This window comes from Urocitellus parryii, chromosome 7, assembly GCF_045843805.1.
Source record: "Urocitellus parryii isolate mUroPar1 chromosome 7, mUroPar1.hap1, whole genome shotgun sequence".
Lineage (NCBI taxonomy): Eukaryota > Metazoa > Chordata > Mammalia > Rodentia > Sciuridae > Urocitellus > Urocitellus parryii.
This window is the reverse complement of record NC_135537.1, coordinates 12121498-12134383: the sequence shown is the minus strand read 5'-3', so window position 1 is coordinate 12134383 and position 12886 is coordinate 12121498.

Below are 12886 nucleotides of genomic sequence, written 5' to 3'. Positions count from 1 at the left end.
AATCTTTTAATATACTGTTGAATTCTATTAACACATTTTAGAAATTTTACCTCAATAACTGAAAGTAAAATCCAGTTTCACTTTATTTCTATTAAGTTGACTTTGTAAAATTTTATACCAACACCTTTAAATAAATTGTACAATACTCTTGAGAAGTTTTTAGTTTATGCTTTAAACAACTCTAAAAGCATTTCTTAGCTATTTGGTAAAATTTGATTATAAAATAAATCAATATTGATTTTTTGAGATAATTCTTGACAAGTTTCTTAATATCTTTTATTGCATTTTACACATTTTCTAGAATATTATTCTTTGTAGTCGGAGATTTTAATTTATTTGCATAGGTTAAGCAAGGTGATCTCTTGTATGTTATTTTCTCAGTATCAATAGCTGTTTCCAGTATTTATATCTTCTTTCTTCTTTGGCTTACATAGTATTACCTCTAATTCAATATATTTTTCAAAAATAAGGGACTTGATCATTTTTCCTATTTTTAACTTTTTGTAGTTTTAATAAAGATATTTAGTGCAGGTAGGCATGCTGGCAGTATACATCTTACATTTACTGGCTGTTTATGGTGTACCCAGCCCTGGGCCACCTGACTTGGAACACAAAGAGGCATCTAACTTATTTATTTTCAGAGAGTTTAATCCAGGACTTAGGTGATTCAAGCATGAGGCTGGCATCAGCTTGGAAACTGATTCGAAAATGGAGACACTTGTGTTCTCCCAGCCAGAAAGTAGCAGAGTAGGTCTTAGACTTGTGTCTTTGAGACATCAGATAAATTCTACTCTGGAATGATCAACAAGTATATTTTAAAGATATATTCCTGAGAGATACACTTTCTGAATCCTTAGATTTCTGTAGACATATTTTTGTTGCTTAAACAAAGAAATGCACACAAAACCATATTGATTTGATATAGAGTTCTTAAATCACAATGTTTATCCTTCATGATCCCATGACTTTCTAAAGAAGTCTCGGGTCAGCCTGATTTATGTTCCTCTGGAAATACTCTGTTATTTCCTATCCCACCTACCATATTTAACATTGACTTGTTTTTATTTTCTTCATCTTTGAAGTTCTAAAATTTTACAAAACATGGACATAGTCTTGATTGTTCTTTCCTTTTTTTTTTTTTTAACTTAGACCATGGGGAGCTCTCTCAGTCTGTCCATTCTGGTTTTTTTTAAGCTCAGAAAATTATATTTTATGTCTTTGAAAACAATTGCTTTCAGGTGGCTTTTGTGGTAGTTCTTTTTGTTGTTTGTTCTGCTTTGTATAGAAGACATTGAAATTGCTCTCCCACCTTAAAAAAGGTAGGTCATGGATAAACCATAATTTCTAGTTTATTGTTGAATTCACTGAAGGCAACCTTGATGATCAAAGGTCTTGAGATATTTGAAGGAGTTGTGCACTATAAGGAAAAGCTAAAGATTGTACTTACCTACTTGAGAGGGGGTCTGACATCACCATTTAAGAGTGCAGGACATAGTTTTTAAAAAATAGAAAAAAAGCTAATGATAAGAGATGCAATACAATGCAGTGCTATAGGAGACGTGTTCCATTGATATCACTGATATAGTATGCAAAACAGCAACGAGGGAGAGGAAAACAGAGACCATGGAGGAGAAATGATATTAAACCTATGATGGCAGAAAAGTTTTCCAGGCTAAACATAAAAATGCACATAGTCAAAAAGCATAAAACACATCAAGCAAGATTAACAAGCCACACAGACCCATAAACAATCAAGTGAAACTGCAAAGTATAAAAAGGCAAGGAAAATACGCTCAAATAACCAGATGCAAAAGGCAAATTCCCCAAAGACTTGCAATTTGTCTGAGTGGAGATACCTGAGCACTGCAATAATGTTGTGAACCAGTATCTTTCCCTCTCATTGCATTTACTCTTTTATTTCATAGAGTCAGGATTCCCTCATTTTATTAAAAACCTATTTTTTATTTTCTGAAATAAGCTTTCCTATTTAGATTTTCTCAGCTTTAAAATCACATTATTTCCTTTATTTTGTGCTAGGTAAGTGAATTCTTTGCTAACTTAAGCAAATTAAAGCAAACTTCACTTGAAAAAAAATGGATTGGGATTCCTTATTAAAAAAAACAGAAAACTTCGCAACAAAATTGCAAATCATTTTCCAATATTACGACTATTTCATTCACAGATAAGGAAGCCAATCCAAAACAATCAGTAAATGTGTAATTTCCTCCAAAATTAATAAATCATTAGGCAACATGTCTATTTTTGTAGTTCTTAATCTTGAATAATCTTAATTCCCAGAGTTCACTGGGAAAGCTGGGGAAGGTGATTCAGACATCCTTAACAACCAAAAATAAACTAAAACCTCTTTTCCCTTTCTGTCTTCAAAAGATATATAGAAAAAGCAATAAATATTCCAAAATTGTACAAAAAAATCCTTGTTCAAACACAGCTCAAAGAACAATGGTACTTTTCCTGAGTAATTGATTTGTTGGATCATTGCATTAATGGCTGAATAATTGGCCATTGCTTCTGGTTCTCACTAATACTTATGAGACCCACTGAGCAGTAATCAGAGGTTTCTGGGAATCAAACATCCAATAAACTTAAAGGAAACTATAATGGCTTATAAGTTGAAAGAGCAATAAAGTTGGACTTCTTCATCAATAAAAACAACAGCAGCAGGAAATGACAACTGACATTTATTAAGATTTTACTATAACCCCAGCAATTCATATGCAACTTCCCACTTGATTTTTCACAAGAGTGTGTACATTACTACTGCTAAATTTGAGGAAATATGACCTCTCTGTGTATCCACTGCTTCTTATTCTTTAATCCACTTTTAAAATTTAGGCATCATTCTCTCATTCATTCCTTTGATCATGCATTCAATAGGTATTTAGTGAATATCTTGGAGGTTAGGTGCATGCTATGCTCTACAGATGCACTATGAGTAAGTGTCTGCTCGTTTGCATTGTAGTGGAAAAGATGACAATAAACCAAAAATAAGAATGCAATTGCTTATAAATAATAATTTTAAAGAAAAAGAAGATGAGAAAGACAAAGAGTGACTATTTTAAAGAGAGTGTCAGGGTGTCTGCCATATTGAGGAGATGAGCACAGACTTCAGATTTGAAGAATAAGAAAGAATCAACTGTTCAGAAATCAGGGAAGAACATTCCAGATTGAGTAGCACATATGAAGACTCGGGATTGGGAGAAGCCATTTCCTCATCAAGAAACAAAAGAGCAATTATTCTGGTTGTATACAGAAACCTGGGAGTACAGAAGTCTAGAATGAGGTAGGGGACAGATCATTCAGGGCTTCGTGGATCTTAACAAGTTTACACGTTATTCCACAATCAATGTGGAACTATCTAAAGACTTCACACTCTGGAGTGACAAGATGTGCTTCATATCTTGCAAAAACTGTTGATTCTGTAATTGAGCACAGATTACACTGGGGAGGATATGAGGGAGAAGATAAGTTATGTAAACGCTGCATTTGCCTTACTTTTGTAATACCAGCCTCAGTCACCTTGGGTAAGTGTGCAAACTATTTCCAAGCAAACTAAATGGGTATGTGTTGTAACTACAGTTTTAAACAGTCTTATGCAATCCCCACCCCACCCAATATAACCAGGAGTTAGCGAGCATCTTTCCTAAATATGAACTACAGAGCTAAATGATTTACACAAGGGTTAAAGCATCAGAGTTGTGGGGATGTGTTTAACACAGAAGGCTGCACAAAATCTTTCCTTAGGAAAGAGGTGTATTTGCACAAAAGGAAAAGGATGAATTTAAAATACCAAATTTGGGCAGGACAAAACACGTTCTCCTAGTATGCATTTCTTTCCATGAAGCTCTCAGAGGATGACATTTTGAACTGCTCTGGAACCAATTAGATAAATCTAAGAGCACTTTTTCACCCTCGGTTTGGCACAGAATCTCTGGACAATACATCCTGACTACCCTTTTAGAAAGTCTTCTCATAGTATCCTATTAAAACTGATCTATTGTATAGCAAACTATGAGCAAAGCAAGATTTTCCTAGGTAGTTTCTCACACTAACACTCACAGTTATATTCTTGAGGGACCATGAGTTCTTGATAAAAGTTCAAAACATTATCCATCCATTTTTGTAGCAATCTACATTTAATAGAAACATAGTCTGGATTATCTACCTGAAAACATTGTAGCCAATTATTAGTACTCAAAATCAATCTCCACATTTTAATGTCATCTTCAATTTCATAGATTATGTGATCACCTAAGATAAAAACATTTTCCTTTTCTGGGAGTGTAGAAGATTTCAAGTTTGGGAACCATCACTGAACCACAGGTCAAATAGGAGAAGGGAGCACTGATGCTGTGATCGATTCCTTCAATGATTTAAATCAGACCCACTGGCTCCAGGGGCTTCTCCTCGCCTATCTGTGGTTGTTTATGTGTAAATCAGAAGAAACAGCAACCATTCTGAGGGAGAAGAGCAGAGAAAGCATTTCTTGGAAGTCACACTCTAATTAGACATACAGCTGAAGAGCCCGTCTTAAAGAATCACAAGCTTTTATTTCACTTATGAATCTGTGATTTGGTCAGGACTCTGCAGGCTCAGCTCATGCTCATTCCTCCAGCCTCAGCCAGTACAGCCTGGCCAGGAGCTAAGGACTCCACTTTCAAGATGGCTCGCTCCTATGGCTGGTGAGTTGTGCTCAATCACTACCTGGGGCCTCTGCCTAGGAGCCAAGCTCTTAGGCTGTTATCTATCTCCCAGGACGTGGTGGCTGTGTACCAAGAGCCCAAGGCAGAGCAGATGGAACTTAAACCAGATCCAGCTTCTGAGATCACATAGCATCCGTTCCACCAATTCTGTTGGTGGAGTGAGGCCTGTGTGGTCCAATGCAATAGCCATTACATACTGTGGCTATTCAAATTTAAATTAACTAAAATTAAATAAAATTGAAGTTTAGCTGTACAGTCATCCTAGTCCCGTCTCCATTCCCAGAATGGATAATGGCTGCTGTATTAGTGAGGCAGATGGAACGTTTTCATCACTGAAGAGTGTTCTTTTAAACAGCCCTTGTCTCCAAAGTCACAGAGATTAAAAAGAAGGGACCTAGACTTCCGTCACTTGTTCTTGGAAGTGTCAAGTTTACATTATTTTAAAAAGTATATAGGATGTGAGATTTTGTGGCCATCTTTGGGAAACAGTTTAATTACTTTGAAAATTATATTGAATAAATTGACTGGTAATGTATACTACAACTTACTAGTTTATACACTATGACTCAGCAATTCTACCAGGCTTATACCAAAAATTAAATAAATAAATAGTTTATACACAAAAGGATGAAAATGATCATAACAGCACTTTTTGTAATAGCTCCAAATTGGAAATCATCCAAATGCCTGTCAGTAGTAAAATGTCAAAATGAATTGAATTGTGACTCTGACATGTATTGTTTTCAGTGAAAGCTGCAAAACCTCTCAAAATTTTAGCTCTGTTAACTCTAAAGTAAGGCCACTTTGTCCACATGAGACTTGTAAAAAGTACCAAAGACCATATATGCAAAAGTTTCTAGTGTTTGGTGAGTATCCCACCAGTGTAAGAGACCCCACCCTGAGGACAGGGTTTGGCATGTTGAGAGCTCTCAATATTTGTGAACAAATGAATGAATAAATGGATGATGGACACATCTTGTTTCTTCTTTTGTCTGTATATAGAAATCTACAAATGCAACTCAAGTCAATGGGATGCTACCCTATATTTAAAAATTCCACCACTTCCCACAGGAACTCCTTTTAATTATTGAACCCATACTTGGCAAGATAATGCTGGAATCTTACAAAAGTAAAAAGGAGGGAGAATGGTTGTGGATCCAGAAGCGTCCAGCGGCTTACCTCTGGTCTGGGAATTACAGCTGGAAATCTCATGAGAAAAGGACACCCACACGAAATCCCAGTGATTCAGGTTTCAGCAAGGGAGGGGAGACCACAAGTATGACCTTCCTGTTGGTCTTTGGGAACTTCCACTTCAGGTCCAAACCAGAAGCAGGAAGTTCGGTGCTTGCTAAGCAAGAAGAGGGAATAGGCTTGAGAGCATTCCAGCTCCAGGCGGAGGCTGGGACAGTTCTTCTTTTGTCTACAGCATTGCTTTCATTCCTGCTTGTGGTCCCAACCTGCCAAAAGAAAACATTGTCTTCCATGGCATGTAGCAAAAACGTCTCAAGCATTTGCTGTGCGGTGGAATCCAACCCAGGTATGCTTGTCTAATTGTAGGTCTACTCTTTTTCTATATTAGCATTGTTCTTGTTTGGAGCTGGGATGAAAGATATGTAAGATATTGAGAATTGATAAATACAAGCTTACCAAGTTCAAAGTTGAAGAGATTTTTACATCTTTATCATGTTCACAATAAGTACCATGGTGGGTATATTTTTTTGAAATGTCTTTTCTATTTTGGTTTCACAGGTAAGTCTTCACAGAGGGAGCCACAACTAAAGGGCACATGAAGGATGGAAATGGACATTTCAGGAGGACAGCAGAGCATGAGCCAAGTCATAAACAAGTGAATGAAGGAGACGCTCTTTAGGGAAAGCTTTAGTACCTTTGCCTGAAGTGTATTGGAAAATAGGGAGCAAGGTTAAAAAAACTTAAGTTTATTAAACACCTACTCTGGCCTAAAACCTGTACTCATCTCCTTATTTGTGTTATTTTAATTAATTAAGGATATTAAGATAATTACAAAAGTCAATCAACTTCAAAGCAGCAAAGCTAGATTTCAAAATTTGTCCTGACCCGCTCTCAGGATGATGTATTATCTATTATTATAGAGGAATCACATGAAGCACTTTGGGCATCAGATTTTAATCTTTAGAGAAAGATTGGAAGCATGATTCCAATGAGACTGAGGCTAAGTGTGCCTACAGATGGCAGTGGGGTGAGAGACCCAGGGCACAGACCAGCCAGGCTAGGGAGCATATGACCCACAGGTCCCAGATCCTGGGAGAGTCTCTTCATTCGTTTGCAAAGTACTCGGCAATGGTGTATGTGGGCCGACTCTGGTTTTCATTATCCACAACTGAAAACTGGAGGAAAGGCCTGAACAAAGGTCATTGTCAGAATCAGAACCAGAACTGGAAGGAATTCAAGGTCATGTAATGTCTAATTATGTCACCTCTGGATAATCTCTTCCTAGGCATCATACCTCTGGACCCCAATGTTTCTTTTTCTTTTTCTTTTTTTTCCCCCCTCAAACTTGCAAAATCTGAAAGCAGATTAATTCATCCTCTTCTTCCATCCGGAAGAATTTTCCTATCTGGATATAAACATCAAAAACATCTCCTAACAAAATCTATATTCCTTGTAATGCACACACTGTAAGTCACATACCTAGAAAGCCTGAAAGGCCTTCACTCACTGTCCTGGCTCACCCTCAATCTCTGAAGCACTATTTTCATGATCCTTAGTGCTGGTTGCCTAGAATGAGTAAGAAGGTGGAAATTGTCTTTTAAAAAAATCTCCGAGTTTATCATTTTAGGTTGCTTCCAGCTTTCAATATTATAAACATCAAAATATACATTTTATGCTTAAATCTGTATGCATATTTATGATCCTATTTTCCTAGAAGTGGGATTACCATTACCTAACATTTTAAATCCTTGAAACATTATTCCAAAGTGTCCTCAAAAAGTTTAGATTTTACTCCCACCAACAAATTTAAACACTCTCATGTGACACTCTTAAAAAGTGGGGCAGAAAGGCATTAGCTTTGACAGAGGAAGGCACAGTTGCTCAGCAGGTGAGTGACTTACTGTGTGAGTACTTTCCCATTGCTCTCAAATCGGCCCTCTCTTCCCGCTACTCTGTAGCAGGAGGAATTACAATTTTGAGTCAACTTTATCAATGGGCTCCCAAGTGGGACTGGCCACTGGGTTCCACTGTTTAAAGAAATAGAAAGTTGGAAGAGGAAAGAAGCCAGGACGTTTCTCCATCCTTGCTCTGTTTCAGGAATTATCTCTGGCAGTGCCTGTCATGTCTGGTGAAGTTGATTCCAAATCCTTCCCAGACAGTTCCTCCCTCTTTGGCCCAGGTCCTCGTGGGGTAGCCCACCATATTTGATTCCTGACTGGCTGCTTTGGCTTCTTGGTCCCCATACGCCACCTCTCCCTGTTTTCCTCTAACCCCTGCTTGCTGCTGCTGCCATCTTCTGTCTGTCTGCACTCCCCCTACCTTTGTCTTAGGTCAGCTCTATGTCCTTGGAGCAGACTCTTTTTCCCTGATGTTCCCTTTGCTGGCATACTTACCTAAATATGCTTGACCACAAGTAGTGATAAGAGGAGCAGATTCCAGAATTACTAACTGAAATCCTGTCTCCTTCCTCTAGACCATACCAGAAGTATCAGGGCTTAAAAAAAAAAAAAAAAAAAGTGTTATTTGAGCAGAGTGAATGCATGTCAGAAGGTAAGGAACCAGAAATGTTGTGCAGTAGGTAGAGAGGGCTGTATGGCAAGGTGCTCAATCAGTGTCTCACATTTCAAGGCTGCACCTGGAAGCAGAGCATTCTTGGAAGGTAAAGAGACCATAATAATGAGAGCTTCTGCATGGCCCAAACCCTGTTCTGACCCACACCCTCTGTCGACTGCCTCTAGGAACCTTTTCTTAAATGGGAGAAACTATTTTAAAAGATTTTTAAAATAGTGTGAGGAAATCAGAATTCTTTTGGTGTTCTTTAATCTAACTTTACTCTTATCATTTTCGCTTACTTGTGGGGCGAGCATAAATTACTTGACCGTTTAGAAACTCTAAACTTTATAATCCAGTCTTGTGTTAGATAAGGAAATTTTAAAAATCAGCAAATAATAAAAACCTCTTTCTGAACTGGTGGTTTCCTGTCATATTTCAATTATTTAGTGCTTTCTGAATCAAAGGTCAATAAAATATTTATAAAGAAAATATACCTGCGCAGGTGTTTGCTTCACAAGCCCTCCCTTTCCTACCTGGGGCATTTCTAGTCAACATCTCCCTTCTCAACCTTTTAATTCTTTGGCCTTGATTTCTTTCCCGAGAGGCTTTTAAAGTATATTTTTAAAACAGTGACTTCTGTTTTATGCAAAGTGAACATTCTATAATAGAACTCAGTAGACAACTGGATTCATATCTACAGAAAGACAGTATAAATATTTTTTGTGTTTCTTCCTCCTTGATCTATATTTAGACTATAAGTGATTGATTCTAGCTCTCAAATGCTTTCTTTCTTTCTTTCAGAATAGTAAAAAGTGACTGTCCTAAAAATCTAATTGACTGAAATGATCAGTTTTACCACAGTTCACTACACTCACTCAGAAAGCAGTTCTTAGAAGCAATTTGACAGAGCTGCCCTTTGAAATTGGCATTTTCTAAGTATCCTCCTAAATTACAGTTGAGCCATAAATACAACAGGTTAAACTAAAGCAGCTGAGAAATTACACAGGTGAAAAATTACAAGGACGGGATCTTTCCACTCAGGCATGTAAAGATTTAATCTCCCAGATTAAAAACCCCAAACATAGCGATTGTGTCAAGATAACAGCTCAGGGATGCTCAGAGCCTGGGTTCCCAGGGCATTTTCAGGGGACAGAGCTTGTGGCCTACAGAGCAGGTGTCACACAGCAGGCTGAACAGAGGGGCCCTATTCACCAGCCCCAGGCCAGCTGTGAGCTTGTCTGTGGCATCTGGCTTTCAAGGAACGGTTCCCCACCGTCTGCCTAAAAGGAAGGAGATGAACCGCGTGGGAACTGTTCTATATATTGACAAGAAAAAAAAGGAAGAGTCATGAAATAGAAAGACAGCTCCATTATATGAAAGAAGGATCTATTCTACCAGAAAGACGGCAGCAGAAGATGAGAGAGTATCAGCTGCTTTGATCTGTCCATCAGCTAGACAGCCAGTGCTCTCCTTCCCAGGAGCTGTCTAGATCTCTCTTGCTTCTATTCTCTTACCCAGGCCCATCCCCATGGCCTTCCTGTAAGTTCTCATCATCTAGACTACATCAGGGGCCTCTAACCAGGTCTCTCAAACCCACTGTTACTCCCTTCTAACCCAGCAGACTGATCCCCCCAATGCAGACTCTGTTCATTCCGTTCCCATTAATAATCCTCTCCAATGGCCACAGGTTCCCCTCCAGATCTGGTCCAAGATCCCCAGTTATTATTAAAGCCCTCCATGAAATGGCTCCTGTACACCTCTCTGGTCTGATCTACCTGCCCCCTCTACCTCATGGTCCAGTCACACAATGCACATGGACATCTCTCTGCCTCTACAATGACAAGATCTATTTTGAAAAGCCTAATTATAAACATTGAAAACAGATATTAGCCATCATATAATTCTTATATGGCAGCCCCAGGGTCCATGGTCACATGTCCCAAAGGAGAGGCAGGGGGAAGTGGTACTGCCCTTGCTAGCCTTGCTTCTAAGTCTCCCTAGCAGCACTTGTGCAGCACTCTGGTGGTTTTAGTATTCATAAGGTCCTGCCCAGTTTGAAGAGGAGGGGGCATCAACCCCACTTCCTGATGCAGGTGGAGCAGAGGGATGTGATTCTGTAAGAGTGTCAAGGAAGGGAAATGCTGTGCATGCCATTTTGGGGGAACACGATTTTCTACAGAAAGGGAGTATAGAGTACTTTTTAAAAGAAGTTGAATAATAAGGTAAAAAAGAGACTAAAGTGGGGTCAAATAAATTCTTTGAGACCTGAACATGTAAATGCACCACACAAAAGTGGAGGAGTTTGGAAACAGTCCCAGGCAGTCCACTTAAGAGCTCACACTTTTAGAAAATTCGCTACAGAAAAAAAGGTCTCCAGATTATGACCTGCAGACAAATACAGGCCACTGCCTATTTTTGTTAGGCCCATGAGCAAAGAAGAGTATATTCTTTTTTTAAATAGCTAAAAAAATTCAGAGAAGAATAATATTTTGTCATACACCAAAATTCACATTTTATGTCCATAAATAAAGTATAGCTGGAACACAGGGCCACTCATTGGCTTACATTTGGTACTCATGTGCTTTTGTGCTACAATGTCACAGTTAATACCAGCAACAGAGATCAAAATGGCACACAACTTTCTCTCCCTTTATGGAAAGTGTTTGCCAACCCTGGTTCCCTGTCTCTAGTAGATGTATTTGTGTCTCCATCTATAGGAAGAACCGGGGTTTCTTAAAAATAGAGGGTTCCTTCCACACATGGCCTGGTAAGAACCCAGGATTTCATAACTTCCTTGATGAACTTCCATGGGAATAGGAAGAGAAGGTCTAAAAGCTTTACCTTTCTTCCTGGTCGATATCCATTTGCACATTATTATTTATATGGCATTTTAGTCATTATTTTATTTCATATTGCAGTTACTCTCTCCATATTCATTCTGATCTCAAATATAATTTCTTCAGAGAGATTCCTTGGGACCCCTTAGAGCAGGTGTGCACTCATTCCCTTATTCCCAAACACTGCATCTGGAATACTCTGTTCTCACCCATCATGGCCGTCTGTTATTATTTCATTATTTCCTTTACCTGTTGGTCTACCTACCCAAGACAAAATGGATATTCTGTGGCATCAGGGACCTTGCCTTCAGACACCGTTTATCATGTATATTCCTAATCTGGCATGCTGGCCAGCTCAATGAATAAATTTACGAATGGTGGCTGGGGATATAGCTCAGTTGGTAGAGTGCTTGTGTCACATGCATAAGGCCACGGGTTCAATCCCCAGCACCACACACACACACACACACACACACACACACACACACACAAATTATGAATGGATTAATGTTGCCCCACTTTGACGTTATCTACCAAAAGGAGAATGGCAGTTTGATTTCAGCATTATCTGAGAAAGCATCTCTCCATTTCTATTTCCTACAAGATTCATGCCTGGAGGTTAGGCAGCCTCATACTCTGTGGTTGGATTTGGAGAATAGAGACTTCTCAAAATCTAACAAGAGCAGACCTGGAGAATGAGGAGGTCTTGAGCCAGAGGTGGTGACAGGATCTCTATACAGAACATGCTGGAAGATCCTTAAAGGGGTGGGCAAATTGGGACTGGGTTTGCTGGTTCTGATTCTGGGCTTCTTTCACCTACGAAGGCTGCTGTTTTCTAAGCTTCACAAGGACAAGTGGTGGCCCCACTGTGTCAAGAAGGCAGGAGGGGAGGCAGTAAGTTTGGAAGTGATGAACATCAATGACTGAAGAGCAAGTGAAAACTGGAGCAAAGAGTTATGACCTTGAAACTCTAGGGTCATCTTCTCCCTTTCATCCTTGCCCCTAAATCTTGCCTATTCTACCTCAATAAAATGAAATAAAATAAACCCTCTCATAGCTGTCCTTTCTTTGCTCTCATCAGTCTCACCCCCACAGTTCAGACCCTCATCATTTCCTAACAAAAGTGCTGCAAGAGGTCTACTCTAAGTCCCACTCACCCAGTTTCTTCTCCAGGAAGAAATACAAGCTGCTTCATTCAAAAGAGAACTTAAGTTGATAGTGGGGCTGGGTGAAAGTCCCAGGTTTTATGTTATATTGTACCAGCTTTGAGTGGGTTCTTTAAAATGTGCAAGGAATGAACAAAGACTGACCTTTTCAACTCCTTCCCTTTACTGCCTCTTTCTCTTGTGTCTCTCAAAAATACTTTTCAAAATGGTCTTAGTAAAACTGTCCACTTGACTTTCAGGCACAATTTTTAAAATTTTTGTAGTTATATATAGTTTCTAAATATGACTTAAAATTATGCTCTCTCCATTATTGCAATCCCTTAAAGCATACATCAAATGTGGTCACTCTCCTTCTTAAAGATTTTAGTTGGTTTCTCAATTCTTTTAGGAAAAATATTCTGAAACTGACCAGAAGTAG